Source organism: Quercus robur, chromosome 6, assembly GCF_932294415.1.
Source record: "Quercus robur chromosome 6, dhQueRobu3.1, whole genome shotgun sequence".
NCBI classification, from domain to species: Eukaryota; Viridiplantae; Streptophyta; class Magnoliopsida; order Fagales; family Fagaceae; genus Quercus; species Quercus robur.
In genome coordinates, this window is record NC_065539.1 from 6,770,342 (window position 1) to 6,787,604 (window position 17,263).

General features: G+C 36.8%; 1 pseudogene; it reads right to left on the reverse strand.

Annotated features, from left to right (window-relative positions):
• Positions 1-11,116, reverse strand: part of LOC126732497 (phenylcoumaran benzylic ether reductase Betv6-like) — a 33,065-nt pseudogene extending 21,949 nt beyond the window's left edge.
• Between the last annotated feature and the right edge of the window lie 6,147 nt (positions 11,117-17,263).

Here is a 17,263-nt window from a genome sequence, read left to right on the forward strand (position 1 = left end):
AATTAATTGTATGTCGAAAATTATATGAATAATTGCTAACAAAATGTAAGGATTAAATTAAAATATAAATTGTTTATCTTTCTACTTCATATGAAAATCCATATGGAAAATTATCATAGTGACTTCTACTTCATTTGTTTATTAACTTTACAACAACCAAATCGTCTACTTTAATCAACAAAGACATCAGTAAGGAACATGGATATCTTTCCTGTCCAGGTTCAAGTTCCTGAATTTATTCAAGTTTAATTTCTTAACTTGGTACAGTATTAAGATTGTAGTCAAATCACCGCACACTTTTGATATGGTGGTTACTTCAAAAATATAAATGCTTGTGGGGGACTAGGGTCGAGGGTCAAGTTTTCAGAAGGGAGCTTTACACATATATACACTTAGATTAAGTTAGAGTAGAAATTTTATCTTGTATTAAAAAAGAAAAAAAAAAAAAGAAAAAAGAAGAAGATTGAAGTCAAACCCAGGATGCATGGTTTCTTGCTCTGACATTTTCACATAATTGTTTGAGCATAATATCAAAACGGATTTATAATATTTTTTTTTTTTGAGAAAAAGGTAAGCGAAATTTTATTAAAAAACAAGCTTCAGGAAATACAACCAAACAAACTCAGGAGCAATCAGACTGAAATACATCAACCACCTCCTCAGGTAGAGCTTCCACCCAAACCTCCGCATCTGCAGTTAAAACTGCTTTTTTAGCTAGACTATGTGCTAAGCTATTCCCTTCTCGCCTAACATGCTGAAACCTATAGCCTCTCAACATCTGGCCCATCCTTTTAGTCTCATCAATGATATGCCCAAACAATAGATTACAAGGATCTGGACGCTGCAAAGCCTGGATAACGTGGAGACAATCACCTTCAACTATAATATTAAACAAACTCAGCTCCCTTGCAAAAATCACTGCCCTCCGAGCTGCCAAAGCTTCAGCCATATCCACCGATTGAACCTGGCCCAAATTTTGGCATAGAGCAGCAATGACTTGCCCATCCTGATCTCTAAACACAACACCAATCGCAGCTAACCCCGAATCTTTGGAAAAAGCAGCATCAAAGTTTGCTTTGTACCAATCTGCAGGTGGTGGAGACCAACGCACTCTAGGTCGTGGAATAGACACACTCTGCTCCTGCCAATTCACTTCCTCATATTCCATCACCAACGCCTTGGCCCGATCACCCAGCTCATGCAGCGGCCAAACAGGTTGTCATTCCCGCAACCGATTTCTACGTTGCCATAAACACCAAGCCACCGTGGCAAAGAAAGCAATCCTGAAACTTGATCCACCACTGAAAAGCTCCCCTAATAGTTCAAAGAAAGTCCGACACTTCTTCTGAACCAGCGAGCGGAACTCTGGGATTGACGTCCAGACCGAGCGAGATTGATCGCACAGCCATAAACAGTGTAAGGTTGTTTCCGTGTGGTCATCACAGCCATCACACACCGGACTGATTGGGAGGTGCCGAACCAGCAGGTTTTGTTTTGTTGGTAAAGAATCCCTTGCAGCGCGCCAAATGAAATGCCGTATCTTATTTGGAGTCCGGATCTTCCAAATCTTCTTCCAAACTAGACCACTTTCGTCTGAAGTTGATGAGCTCGGCATAAGAGAAGCTTCAGCAGAAACCAACATCCGGTAAGCACTCCTGACGCTATACTCACCATCATTGGTTAAAGGCCAAATCATAGTATCTTCAGCCCCATCCTCGCAAACCTGAATCCTACGCACCATAAGATTTTTAAAACGCTCTAACGTAGGTGCTGACCTCCGACCGTTAAAAAAAAAAAAAAAAAAAAAAAAAATTTTTTTTTGAAATCTCAAAGTAGAGTTTCATAATCAGATTGACCATACAATACAATCTATGTTCTTATCTAGCCACAATTTAAATTGCGTTAGTGTTGCCTTCAAAAAAAAAAAAAAAAACTGCGTTAGTGTTGGACATGGCAAGCTATGGGCTGCGGTATGGTATTATATTTAGAGATGGCCACCAGCTGGGTTTGGGTCAGGTAGACCTAATTAATTTGAGACTTGAACCTCAATTTGCACACGGTACCCAAATTTAAACCCAACATGAATAGTGGTTTTATAGGTTTGCAATAATTTTTTTTTATTTTGTTTATTTTTTTATACAATATAGAAATTCTTTCACAGAATAATTTAAGTGTATACATGTGTGAAGCTCCTTTTTGAAAACTTAACCCTAGCTTTTGCCTCTCATACCCCACAAGCACTTATGCTCGTGGAATGACCATAATGCCAAAGGTGCACAGTGGTGCAATAATCTATTCAAAACAATTTGAATAGTGGTTTTGAGTCTTTGATGTTGAGTAATGCTAAGATTACAACTTATTCCACAACTCGCCACGTGACAAGTTATGAGTGGTGGAGAAAAAGTGGTGAATCCACACCTCCACAACTTATAACTCACCATGTGGCAAGTTGTTGCAAAAATTATAGAAATAGTTGTGGTAGTAGCATTACTCTTTGACGTTTCCCATTTATAACTTGTCTCCAATGCATTGTTTTATTGTTTCACATGACAATGGCCGCATGTTTATAAAGTAAGCACCCTACAAGTGTGCAAGATCTTCTTTGCAACTAAAATTTATCCAAAAAAATTACATCAAATAAATCCAAAATACCTCAACAATTTCTTTATTAATAGATCTCCAATAATTTGAAAGGAACAAAATCCAAACCTTATGTACATAATGCCAAATGGCTAATAAATATGAGACTATTACAATACCATCTAATCCTAAAATCACTACACTTCTTTCCCTGCTCACAACACAACAGCAAAATTCCCAAAATTTGTTATTCTTCACAATCTAAATTTAGAGGGGAAAAGGGGGTGACTTGACAACTCAATAAGTAACTAAAGTCCTAATAAGTTCTATCAAGCAAATGGATCAGGAAAATAATAAGTTGTACATAAATTAAATATTTTAATCTTACAAATATATCATAGATGGATTAGAAAATAATTAGCTTTCCATATATCAAAAGTTGTAATTTACAATAGGTTCCAAAAACACATAAGCAGTTTCAAGGACTCAAATAGTTCAAAGACTCAAATATAATTCATATTCTTAACAATCTTTTATGACTATGGTCTCGATTATCCCATGGCTAGGCATAGATTTAGATGAAACTAGTTTCGTGCTAATGTATATCCTCCATTAGGGGGATCCAGAAACACGATAGGTTCATGATATCCCAGATACAACTAGTTTCGATACTAATGAATAACTGCCATTGACGGATATCAAAGTCAAAACATAATCAATTTGTCCAAAATCATATATATCAAATCATAGTTCAAACAAAAATATATCTCATTCAAATACATATATAAAATCATATATATATATATATATATATCTGTAGTAATCAAATAAATTCATGAAGATTATTTATTCTTTACCTTAAATCAATGTAGCTAACAATTGAAATAAAATTATAACCATTGTAGAACAATATTCAGTAGCTAAAATACAGTAAATAAAACTAATTAGGAGAAAGGTTCCTTACATCAATCCAATGCCTATTCAATATCCTTGCAATTTCCCAAGACCACTCCAATGTAAACCCATTAGCAAACCTGTTAAATAAATAAAATATATTAGCAATAACGCAATGTGTTATACCGTGTTCTGTAAGCTAGTATGGATGCGGAAGAGGAAGCATAGAATAGGAACACTGAGAACACGAGGGTTACGTGGTTCAGCCTTGACGGCCTACATCCACGGAGGAATCCCTTAAGGGCTACATCTTTATTATGTATAAGAGTGTAGTACAATAACCTCCTGTGTTACAATGAACCCTAACATGAGTATATATAGGCGACTAAACCCTAGACTACTAGTACAAGTAGGACTAGGCTTGGGCCTACTACATTGGGCTAATATGTCTAATATATATCTCTAACACCCTTCCTCAAACTCAAGGTGGAAGTTTGATGAAGGCTTGAGGTTGGATAAGCATGAGAAGATCACTTGGAGATGCCTGGGAGAATGCCTTTGAAGAAACCACAATGAAGAATGTGCCAATTGACCAATTTCGGAGCTTCAAATGAAGAAACAGAGGTTGAAATTGGAATCTACGTGAAAAATTGAGCAAGATAGACCCTGTCAGAAATTTTGACTTTTGGTCAAAAGTCAACGCAAAAAGTCAAAGTCAATGGATCCTGGTCAAGTCAACAGTTAGTGCTCACGGGTCAGATTCGGGTGGTCCGGGTCGAGTTGGCCGGGTCAACGGTCAGTTAGGTGACGTGGTGCTGACGAGGCGACACTACTGATGTGGCTAGATGATGTGTCTGATGACGTGGACTAGGGCGTGCGTGGCATGCTGCCGTGGAGCGGTGACGTCATCTGGTGACATCAGATGACATTAGCAGTAGTTCTTTGGCGCATGGAAGGCGCATGCTAAGTCCATCGGCGTGTGATGTATATGCCAAAAATCCTAGAAGCGCATGAGAGCGCGTGTAAGCTCGGATGAAGGCCGGAATCTCAGGTTCTATAGATTGGTGGACGAGAAGGCCGTCATGGCGGCGCGTGTGCCAAGAACACGATCTGGAAGTCAGGAATCTGAGGCAGCGCGTGTGAGTGTTCCAGGAGCCGTTGTTCGTGCGTGGTGGCGGGTGCGGCTGCCGTTGGAGGTCGGGTTTTTGGGTTTTGGTCTCGATATGCCGTGGAGCACGTATGTCTTGTTGGTTTCACCAGGCGAAGGCTTGATGTGCATATATCTAATAGGGAGAGGCACGGATTGCTTGGGCTTGAGGATCTAGACACAGCAGTGAGCCATGGCGGCTGCGAGATGTTGTGAAAATCTGGATCCAGCAGACAAGCATGTGTGACTTCTGATGGTGGTGTGCACGTGAGAATCTTCTTTTGCTTGTTAGAGATGTTTGTTTGATGCCAAGAACGAAGTCTTACTCTGATACCATGTTAAATAAATAAAATATATTAGCAATAACGCGATGTGTTATACCATGTTGTGTATGCTAGTATGGAAACGGAAGAGGAAGCATAGAATAGGAACACTGAGAATACGAGAGTTACGTGGTTCAACCTTGACGGCCTACATCCACGGAGGAATCTCTTAAGGGCTACATCTTTATTGTGTATAGGAGTGTAGTATAATAACCTGTGTTACAATGAACTCTAACATGAGAGTATATAGGCGACTAAACCCTAGACTACTAGTACAAGCAAGACTAGGCTTGGGCCTATTACATTGGACTAATATATGTTTAATATATATCTCTAACAAAACCAAATAAAGAATTTACTCCAAACAAGTTTGTCACTAAGATCCTTGGACCTCAAGTCTCAATGCCATCCAACACCGTGGAGACACAAAGCAAAGATGCAACACATACACGTGAAAGACTAAGTCCTTAGAATAAATCTTCAAATAATTGGTTTTGGCTCAACCTTTTATTTATCAACACGGATTGGTTTCTCGGATAGGATAAAAACGAGAATGAGAGCAAGGGGGGTGGACAGCTTCTTCTCTTCTAGAAATCCTTAGCTGTAAGATGCAAAAACACAAATAAATTTTTAGGTTGGCTAGGATTTACACGTTACAACTAGGTTTAAATATTACTAACCCCAACATCAGAATTACTAAGTTACCCCTAAAAAAAAATCTCCTTAAAAAAAAAAAAAAACCAATTTTGGAATCGGTAACCTAGTTCTTTCGACGTTTCTCAAAGCTTATATAATTCCTCTTTGGATTAGAAAAGTCAAAACGTGTGGGAACGTCGGTTACTTGTAAAGACTAAATAAATTTTGTGTAAAGACTAAATAGAGGTTTTTAGTTTTAGGGACACTGCCAGTCAAGGAACAAAAGTTTATGTAAAGACTAAATAGGCGTTTTTACTTTTATGGACACTGTCATTCATCTATATTACTATTTAAGGGGCTTCTTCTATTTGGATTCCTCATTTTCATAGTTCTAAAATACCCCTATACCATTCACTTACAAATTTTTAACTAATAGGGATAAATATGTAAAATAAAACTTTTTTACTTTAATAACCCACAAATTCATGTACACTTTGCCAATTTACAACCCAATAACATCTACTCTCATTCTTCTTCGAATTACACAAATTTAGCAAATTCAGTCTCAACGGTACGTCCTCTTCTTTCTTCTTTTTCTATTTCCAGATTTAGGTTCTAAACAATTCAACATAATTTACACAATTCAAATGGCTTTTCAAGTTCTATCTTCTGCACATCTAATCTAAATTGCAAGTTGTTCTTTCTTTTCTTCATCATTGACTATTGTTTGAGTTCTTACGTTCCATGGCTACCAATGATTTAGAATTTGAGGTGTACTTACCTGTGGGTAAATGAGATTTTTATAGGGATTCAATGGTATTTGACTATTACTTATTACCTGTGATTGACTTCAATATCACATGCCTCAAAATCTTTTTTTTTTTCCTTATATTTTCCTTCTTCTTTTTTGTTCCTTTGCACCAACGTGTATCTGTTTTTGTGTGTGTGTGTGTGGATATTTTCAAACTTTTCAGTTTTAAGTTTTAACTCTCACAAACTATTTTTTTTTTTTGAAGTTGTCTATATGTATAATAAAGCCCAAAATGAATCACTTTGGCATGAAACTCTATTTGAGTATTTGTTGTGTACCTTTGTCATTTGTATCTACATGTATCAGTTTTTTTTTTTTTTGCTTATCTTTTCCTTTTGTGTGTGGATATTTTCAAACTTTTCAGTCAAACACAAACTCTTTTTAAAGATTTTGTTTGTTTTTAGACCCCTTAAAACACAATCAAATTAACCTAGTTAATTAGCTAAATGATTACTTAGTCAAATTAATTAGATTTAGGTTAACACAAATATATCATATCATTGTAAAGTGCGGAAAATAAAGAACACAATAATATGATAACTCAAGAAAACCAAACCAGTAAAAAACTTGGGGAGGATTTAACCTAGTTATCTTCAAGGTAAAAAGCAAATCCACTATGAAAGAATTGAAGTTTGTACAATAGAACTTAGACCACTAACATTCTATTGCTACCTCGAGTAGAAAATTTGCTACCTTGAGTAGAAAACTTACTACCACGACCCCATGATAGCTCCGAGTCCACGGACTACTTCTTTTCTTGGCCTTTGCAAAACACAAACACCTACGTTTGTGACTTTGAGATCCAACTCAAAGGTTTAGCAACACAAACTCTCCTGTTTGTGACTCCAAGACCACCCTTGAAGGTTTAGATCATCAACACCTTTGATGACTAGAAAAGGCAACAACTTCTACAATACCAGATCTTGAGATTCTTCAAGTAATAACACCAGTAAAAAATATGATCACTTTTAGCATTGTCTAATAATACCTATAGACTCTAAGATCTATATCTAGACAAGTTTGTGTTCACGATTTGCCAATTGTTCTAAACTTTTAGAACCTAACAGATTTGAATCTGAGAAGTTTATCAATAATGAATTGATGATTATCACTTTGTTTTAAATTCAATTATTTTTGTTTGCTTGCAAAAAAAAAAAAAAATGTTTGAGATTAAAAAAAAAAATCGTGATTTTGAGAGGAGAATTTTTTTTCTTTCTTTTCTTGAAAGTAACCCAACATACTTCCCTAAAAAAATTAAAAAAAAAAAGAGTAACTAAAAAATTAAGATTATTTGAGTTTAAAAAAGAAAAAAAAGAAAAAGAAAAGAAAGGAAGGACCAAGAAGTAACCGAATTCAAATAGAAAATATACTTATTTACCTATATCAGTTTTTTTTTTTTTTTTTTTTTTTTTTTTTTTTTTTTTTTTTTTTTTTGCATATCTTTTCCTTTTGTGTGTGGATATTTTCAAATTTTTCACTCAAACACAAACTCTTTTTAAAGAATTTGAATCTGAGAAGTTTATCAATAATGAATTGATGTTTATCACTTTGTTGAAATTCAATTATTTTTGTTTGAGATTTTAAAAAATCGTGATTTTCAGAGGAGAATTTTTTTTTTTGACATATTTTTTTTTCTTTCTTTTCTTTAAAGTAACCCAACATACTTCCCTCAATGGTTCCCAAAAAAAAAAAAAAAAGTATTTCCCAAAAAAAAAAAAGATTAAAAAAAATGAGTAACCGAACAATTAAGAGTATTTGAGTTTAAAAAAACAAAAAACAAAATAAAAAATAAAAAAGAAAAGAAAGGAAGGACCAAGAAGTAACCGAATTAAAATAGCAAATATACTTTTCAAATAGGGAAGAAGAGATTTAGAAAAAAAAATAAAAAAAAAGTGAGAATTGAAATTGTAAAGAAACAGAAATTAAAAAAAAAAAAAACAGAAATTTTTTAAAAATAAAGGGAGAGATAAAAGAGGTTAAAATTTAGGATTTGATGAAAAAAAGAATAGTTTAGTTTTATGTGAGAGTTAAAGATATATTTTTACTGAATTATCCTCAAGTTTTGTTTGTGTTTGAATTCCTATATAAAAATAAAAAGGAAAAACTTTTGAAAATACGTTAGTGAGAGTTTGTGTTTGAATTGCTATTAAAAAAAAAGCACAAATTTTAAGCACAATTTGACTAACGTATTCACCAGGAAGCAAATTTACAAATTAAGGGCCCAATCCAAGGGTTTACATGACACGAACAAGGGCATAACTAACAAGTAACAAATGCCACATACACAACATAGATTTTATTTTTGAGCTATGTCAATTTCACACACTACACTGTGTGTGTGAGTGTGTGCAATAGATATTTCCCTTTATTTTTATTGTACATTGTAAGATAGTAAACACATTGCCACAAAGGAATGTTCCAAGTTTTAGACAAACTGGTTCAAGTATTCACCTGCAGTGGTGTATTTCACCTCTGGATAAAGCTCTGAAGCCTCCACGCCAAATGAAGCCTTAACCTCAGAGTTTGTAAGATTTCCCTTCACAAATGTAGCGTGCTTAATGGATAGGAAGAGGTTTAAAGGACTAGGAGACTCTGCAGAAAAGCAAAAATAAGTATCAGCTAGCCCAACCATCTATGAAACTGTCAACATTCTCTGGCTAGTACATGGAACTGCTCAAATCAATAGGAGGATTACTTCCTTTTTTATTATATTTATGCCAACCAAAATTTTCAATAAGAAACCAAACAAGTTATGCACTAAATATTGATGAAATGAAGTCAGTCGTGCAGAAAAACAGTCAAATACAACTAATGTGTACACAGTCACTTCTAATTAATTTTTTTTAGTATTGTCTCTAATATGCGAATCTTTGGTGTTACAGTCAGCTGGTTTGACTAGCAGTACTAAAATGAAGAATATAATACAACTCCCCTAATAATTATCCAAATTCCAAATGAGGTAACAAAGTGTATCCTAACAAATTAGACCGAAAAAACTCAAACGTCTAAGGGAGGAGGGGATATATGATCCAAACCAAATTAGATCTATAAGAAAACACTATAAATCAACAGGTGAAATTGTTCTTACTAACCTTGGATTTTCTTTAGAAGTTGATCATCCAGAAGATAAGTTTTTTCAAGGGTCTTGCCAATCTTCTTCTCCCATAGGGAAACAATCTCATTGAAGTACAAAATATTTGCCGGGGGTCTAATATGAAGGACCTTGTTCAAGGTTCTTGGATCGTCCACTGCTTTTATGGTATAAGTCGCAATATCCTCTTCTTCGGAAAAAATTACTGTTAACGTAGAAAATAACAATTACTTGGTCATCTTTAAACAAAGTAGTTGATCTAGTTGACTTATATCTAGTAAAAGGTGCACACACGCACGCACATACATAAGCAAATGAGAAAGTCTTGACAAGTTTAAAGAGAAAGATGATTGAATTTATATTAATACCTTTGGTGTTTCCATCTCCAATAATTTCTACTTTGTCCCTTGGAGGAGCTGTGAAACTGCCAGTGCCACCAGTAGGTGCAATTCTGAAGTTGGACAAAAAGTACCCAGCAAAGCCATTGGACACAAGGTAGGTATATGGAATTCCTTCGGCCTCGATGGATCTTCGGATGCTAGCCTTGACCCCAAGATGATGTTTATTTGGATCGACTGCCTTGGCAGGATCCACAGCACTTCCAAACTCGGACGGGAGGAACCTCTGAAACCCACCAATATTTCATTGTATATAATAAGTTTCTTGATTTCTCATTTAGTTCAACAATTACAAGCTAAACAGCTAATAGAAGAAGTTAAATTGCATATTTGGTCATCAACTTTTGCTTTTTTGCTTTAACATGTTTCAAAAAAGTCATTACCATCATTTGATAAAAGGAAATTGCTGAAATAATAAATGAATTAATGAAACTGAGGTCACTTTGAGGATGTTGGGCTTATGACATGACATGAATTCCCTTTCTCACATCTTCAATTTTCATTTATTTTATGGTGATTAGTATCTTTTTGAAACAATTTTGAAAGTAAAGAGATTAAATAAAACATTCTAAATTTAAAGGACGATTTGATAACAAAGGCCAAAGGTTGTTGAAAACTAAATAAGCAACTTTAGAAAAGAGGGAAAAAAAGTCGGAAAATATTAAAAAGTTTTAGGAAAGATATGTGCCTTGCCTTGATATTTCCAGCTTCTTTGATGGCAGCAATAATATTCACCTGATCAGCTATCTGTTGTATTCCAACTGCAGAGATAACTACATCGACTTGCTTTATTGCCTTCACCAAGCTCTCATGCTGATAGATGTCTCCCTGTGAAAAATTACGACTTTCAAGATCAATATACTAAGCCAAAGTATTAAACACACACGCAAGTTGTGGAGAACTAGACTTTGTACATACATTGAGAAGTGTCACTCCAGAGCTCTTGAAGATCTCAATGAGTTTAGACTTTTCAGGATTAGAAACTGTGTTCTCTCTGACCAATGCAAAAATGGGGTGCCCAGCTTTCGCACTTTCCTCTACTATATTTTCCAATGTATCCAGTCCCTCCAATTATCAAAATCTTGCTTTTGTGAGCCATTCAGAGATAATTTCAAAACGATTAGTGGGTTAATGGGTTAAAGAAAAGCAGAGAGTTAGACTATCTTAGTGTATTTCTAAGTGTCAAACAAAGGAAAACAGAGTTCCTTAAATACATAATCAGCAACTGTCTTGGTCTCATGGTCATGGATGCGTACGTACCACCAACCCAATATAATAAAGGTGAAATGAATGGCTGACTTTTTCATGAACATTTTTAGACAGACTCTCATTCCTTTGTTTTTGAAGTTATATTTCCTTTGTTAATTCTATATTAGTTATATGGGCCCGTTTGGTTGTAGTTTTTAAAAATTGTTGTTTAAAAAGATGTAAAAATTGTGGTTTAAAAAGTGTTGTTGAACAACGTGTTTTTAGTGTGAATAAAACAAAAAAATGTGTTTGGTATCATTGTTTAAACAATGTTTTTCAGTGTTTAAAAAATGTAAAATATGTGTTTGGTATGTATGTTTTGTTTGATAAAAAAAAGCTGACTAACGTATTAAATAATAATTTTTTAATCCGTTTTTTATCCCTTCTTTTCCTTTTCTTCTGTCTTTATCCCTTTCTCTTCGGTCTTCAGTCTTCACTCAGAGCAGAAAACAAAAAAGCCAAACCCACGCCAAAGAAGATCCACGGCTCCGTTCACCGATCAGCCGATCAGCCGACGCCAAACCCACGCACGTCCTCATCTCCATCGACGCCAAAGAAGATTCACGGCTCCGTTCACCGATCGGCGTGGCGAGGTGGGTTTTGATTTTGGGTGGGTTTCGATGGGGTTTCGATCGGCGGAAGAAGATCAGGTGGCTTCCAATGGAGTTTTAATCAACGTGGATTCTATGGAGATTGGAGTTTTGATCAACGTATATGGAGATCGGGTTTTGATTGCATGGGTTTCGTTCCAATGGGGTTTTGATCGAGTGGGTTCCGACGTTCCGTGGAGATCGAGTTTAGATCGATGTGGGCTCCATTCCGTTGGAGTTTTGATCGCGTGGGTTCTGTGGAGATTGGATTTTGATCGCGTGGGTACCAAAATAATGGGTTTGTTGGTTTTCTGATTTAATGGGTTTGTTGGTTTATGATTTAATGGCTTTTCCGGTTGGCGTGTGGCATGGTGGTGGTGATTGGTGGTTTGTTGGGGTTCAGTGGCAGTGGCAAGTCCGATCACTTTAAAGATTGGCATGAATTGATGGTGGGTTTTTCTTCGAATTTTTGTTTTGGGATTGTTGTTGTGATTTGCTGGGGTGGCTGGTGGTGTAGCAGTGATTTGGGTCCGTGTTGTGGGTGATTGTTGCTAGGCAAATGACTAGTGAAATGAATGTTGCTAGGCGAAAAAGGTGGTTGTGATATTGATCTGGGTTTGTTCACAGTGAAAATCCAGTGTCAATCCAGGTGAGATGAATTTTGGGCGTGAAGACTGGCGTGAAGATTGAGAAGAGATGAGAGTAGAGAGGAGAGGAGACAAATTTTAGGAAAAAGCTGGTCAGTGGGTCCGGGAACAGTGAAACTTCAGTGGCAATTTTATTGCAATAATGCCATCAAAAAATGCTGTTCATTGTTTGAAATATGCCCAGACCATGTTTCAAAAATAGTGTTTCAAACAATGGTTTTTGAGTACTAATTTTCAAACAATCCTATTTCAAGTTGGCAAACCAAACGTGTTGTTCTTAAATTTGGACACTAGTGTTCAGTGTTTAAACACTGAACACTATGTTTTGAGTTGGCAAACCAAACAGGCTCATAGGTTTTGTATATGATATTTCGTCATGCAGTATGCAAGGGATCGCAGACTCGTATTGACTTCTACAATAGAAAAAAAGAAAAAGTTCAAACGTAAGTGCTGACGTTCGTGCTAACTTCCAAATGTACGTGCTGAGCTCCAACTGTTCTAATTTATTTTTAGAGTCTTAGAGACTTGGGGTAAATTTTTTTTTTTTGTGTTATAATTTTTCATTCATTCAAATTTAAGGTTTATAGGTTTTCTCATTTTTATTTATTTATTTATGTATTTTATACAAAATAGAAATTCTATTCTAGCCTAATTTAAATGTATATGTGTGTGAAACTTATTCCTAAAGACTTGAACCCCGATTCTTACCCTTCACACCCCACAAGCACTTGTGTAATAACCACAGTGCACACAAGAACTTGTGGAATAACCACCGCGTCAGGATTTACAAAACAGGGGTGGCTCGCGGCTTGACTAAGTTGCGAGATCTAGTCGCGAGATAACCGTATGACCAGTTGTCTTGTTTTGTCCTGTAGTGCTCCAGCTAGCATGACTGTTCACCTTCTGGCATGCTTGGCACGTGTGTTGCGTTTGGCGGCTTGCAGCCGCGAGTCACCCGCGAGGCCAAGCCGCGAGTTTCTGTTTTCTTGCACACTCTTGAGCAAACTTCACTCTATCTCACTCACTACCCTTACAACAAACCCACCTAAATACAGGGTTACTAAATGCTGAAATACAAGCAAATTTGGCACGGAATAAAGCCAATTAGATGGTTGAATAAATTCAACCTTACAAAATAGATAAGACCAACACTTCATCTAGACCTTGTATCAAAAGATACCAAATGAAACCCACAATCGTATATCAACTCACATATGAGCACACTCCTAATCAATGTAGGATTATACACACACCAATAGGTCTTAGTCATGTAAGCAAATCGCCAAGAGTATGATTGGAATTTTTTTAAAGGCATGTATGTCCCGAAACCCCATTCCGCCCTTCCATTTTGATGTGCACAGCCTTCCCCAATTAATCAAATGTATTTTCTTCTCATCATTAGTTTGGCCCCACCAATACTTAGATAGAGCAAAGTTTATACCATCACAGATTGTTTTGGGGATTTTGAAGAGGCTCATCGAGTAGGTGGGAATCTCTTGGGCAACAGTTTTGATCAGCACTTCCCGACTAGCCTTTGAAATATGCTTTTCCTTCCCCTCATGACTCTTTTTGTGACTTTCTCCTGCAGCTCTTTGAACGTGGACACCTTGGACCTTCCCCCAACCATCGGAACCCCAAATATTTCTCACAACCAGTCATAATTTGTGCTCCCATCAAACCTCGTATCTCCTCCTTTACTGCATGTCTTGTATTACAACTAAAGAAAAGGGACGTCTTTTGGCGATTTATGGCTTGGCCTGAGGCAGCCTCATACTTGGCCAAGATATCAAGCAAGCGATGACATTCACTTGGAGTGGCTTTGCAAAAGAGTAAGCTATCATCGGCGAAGAGGAGATGTGATATTTTGATGCCACCTTGACATGAAGTGATGCCATGCAACTCTTTGGTTTCTGTGGCTATTCTCAACAAAGAGGACAAACCTTCAGCACATAACAAAAAGAGATAAGGGGAAAGAGGGTTACCTTGTTTAATTCCATGGGTCGGAGTAAAATGTCCTCGAGGCTCACCATTAATGAGGATTGAGTAAGTTGCCGTTTGTACTGTTTTCATGGCCATATTTACCCACTGTATAGGCAGCCCTATCTTAAGCATTATTTGCCGAAAAAAGCTCCATTCGACCTAGTCGTATGCTTTGCTAATATCTAACTTCACTGCCATGTGCCCCATCAATTTTACCTTGTACCTTTTACTTTTATCTTTTCTTGCCTTTTTTGTGCTTTTGTAGATGTTTATGACTATTTAGTTTAGCCCACTAGAGATTAACTTTCCTTGTAAGCTAACCTATTATTTATTATTAATTATCTGAACAAGTCAATGACTTCTTTAACACACAATTATAATACTTTCCTATAAGTTCAATTATTGTTATCACAATAGGAACACTAGGTACTGTTCTTTTCTTCACTTGAAAGTGTTTTTCTTTTGCCACATATTTTTCTCTTGCTTCAATGATATTCTTGTTGGATTTTCAAAAGGAAAGGTATTAAAAACAAGTTCACACCAAGGGTTCCAAAAATGAAAAATCTAATGGTCACAAATGTCTATAAATGATAAGCAACAAGATAGGGCAAGTTACTAGGCGAGACACACCTCTGTAATATATAGGACTCATACCCCATCTAGGCCTCTTACCTAAAATATCAAAAAGAAAAAAAGCCCACAATAGCAGTATATATATATATATATATATATATTTTTTTTTTTTTTTTTTTTTTGAGAACCCAGACCAAAAATTTATTCAAACTCCTGCAAAATTGCAGTCGATCAATACAAGAGGATCAACCTCAATAGGAGTATCCTCCACCCAAACATGTGGAGTATCAAACTTTTTAGCTAACTTGGCTAACTTATCAGCCACAGCGTTTCCCAACCTACGTACATGGGAGAAAGAAAAGGATTCAAGCTGCGATGCCTGGGAGATTGCGAATCTGCAATAGCGTTACCAAATGAAGCCAAACACGGTGTGTCTTCTTGAAGGTGATTTATGACAGTTGCCGAGTCCCCTTCAAAAACCACACGGTGCAAGCCCAATTCGATCGCAAAAACAATCGCTCTCCCGCAGGCCAGAGCTTCAACGTCTTCCACCATAGGTGGTAAGTTTATTCTCTCTGATAGAGCACCCACCACCTTTCCTGTAGGCTGTAGCATTCCTTATGACCACTTCAATGCCAGCACACGACGTCTCATGGAACAGAGCCCCGTCGAAATTTTCTATGAGTAAATGCACTGGAGGAGGCGACCAACGGGAAGGGTCGAGGATTGCTAACTCTGGTTGGTTGGCTTTCTGTGCTGCTTGGTATTCGTATAATCTGTCCTTTGCATCAGCAAAAATCTTTGAGTAAGGGATGGAACAATTCCGTAATCGTGCTGCATTCCTCTTCATCCATGTACTCCAAGCAACAAATGCAAACAGCTCTGTCAGATTTGGTTCGATGCAATGAAAAATACCTGTTAGTAAATCTGCTAAGCAAGTAAATCGGGTTGACAGATTACTACGACATGGTTCAATCTCCCACCAAATCTCCTTAGTCACCTGACACTCCCAAGAACATGGATAGTGTCTTCCTCCTCCCCATTGCAAAACTCAAAAGTAGAGTTGTGAGTCACTTTTCGATGACACAGGTTTTTCTTTGTAGGCAGTGCTTCACGCCAGGCTCGCCACAGAAAATGCTTAATTTTGTTAGGGACATTGATACTCCAAATTTTCTTCCAAAAGCCATTGTGTGCTGTCGGATTTGACTGCCCTTGCTTCAGACAAATTCTTGGCTTCATCAAGCATACGGTAGGCAGATTTTGTTGAGTAAACTCCATTCTTTGTTCTTTGCCAAATCAAAGTATCAACTGGTCTGCGATGACTAAGGGGAATACTGAGGACAGCTTTAGCTTCGTGTGGCAGCAGCTCCTCCCTAATTCTATCTTCAATCCATTAAGGTCACTGATCATCAATTAAAGCACAAACATGAGTATTGTTGGGGAAATGTTTTTTTGAGGGGATATTACTTGCCTGCAATATGGATCCGGAAGCCAATTATCTCGCCTGATGAGGACCCTTTCTCCATTACCAATTCGCCAAGAAGGTCCTTGACGAACAATACTTCTTGCTTTTAAAATGCTTTGCCAAGCATACGAGCCATGTGTCTTTACCTCCTCATCCAAAATAGAACAATTTGGGAAATATTTGGCTTTGAATACCTTATAAAAAAGGGAGTCGGTATTGTGGATGACCCTCCATACCTGCTTTCCAAGAAGAGCAAGATTGAATTGTTCTAAGTCTTTAAATCCCAATCCACCTTGAATCTTTGGTAAACACAATTTCTTCCACCCACCCAATGAATTTTGCGAGCCTCACCCTTATATCCCCACCAAAATTTCTTGATTAAGGATTCAATATCCTTACAAAGACACTTTGGGAGTTTAAAACAATTCATTGTGAAGGTTGGCATGGATTGGATCACTGCGTTAATCAAGATTTTCCTTCTGGCTTAGGACAATAGCTTTTCCTTCCAACCTTGGATTTTTTTTTCCCAAATGTAGATGAAGCTCTGTTTTTATGCTCGTCCAACAAAGGATGGAAGTCCCAAGTATTTTTCATAATGTGCTACAACCGAAACCCCTAGCAAATCTGTGATGTGTTCTTGCATTGGTCTTGATGTGTTAGAGCTGAAAAAAAAATCTGAGTTTTATCTCAATTGATTTGTTACCCTGACGCATGTTCATATTTCTCAAGGATTTCCAGCATGGCTTGGCTATCATGGTCATTTGCTTGGCAAAATAGGAGGTTGTCATCCATAAAGAATAAGTGTGAGACCTTGGGACCATCTTTGCAAAGGGATATGCCTCTTATTAAACCATTGTTTTCGACTTGTTGTATAAGTGAA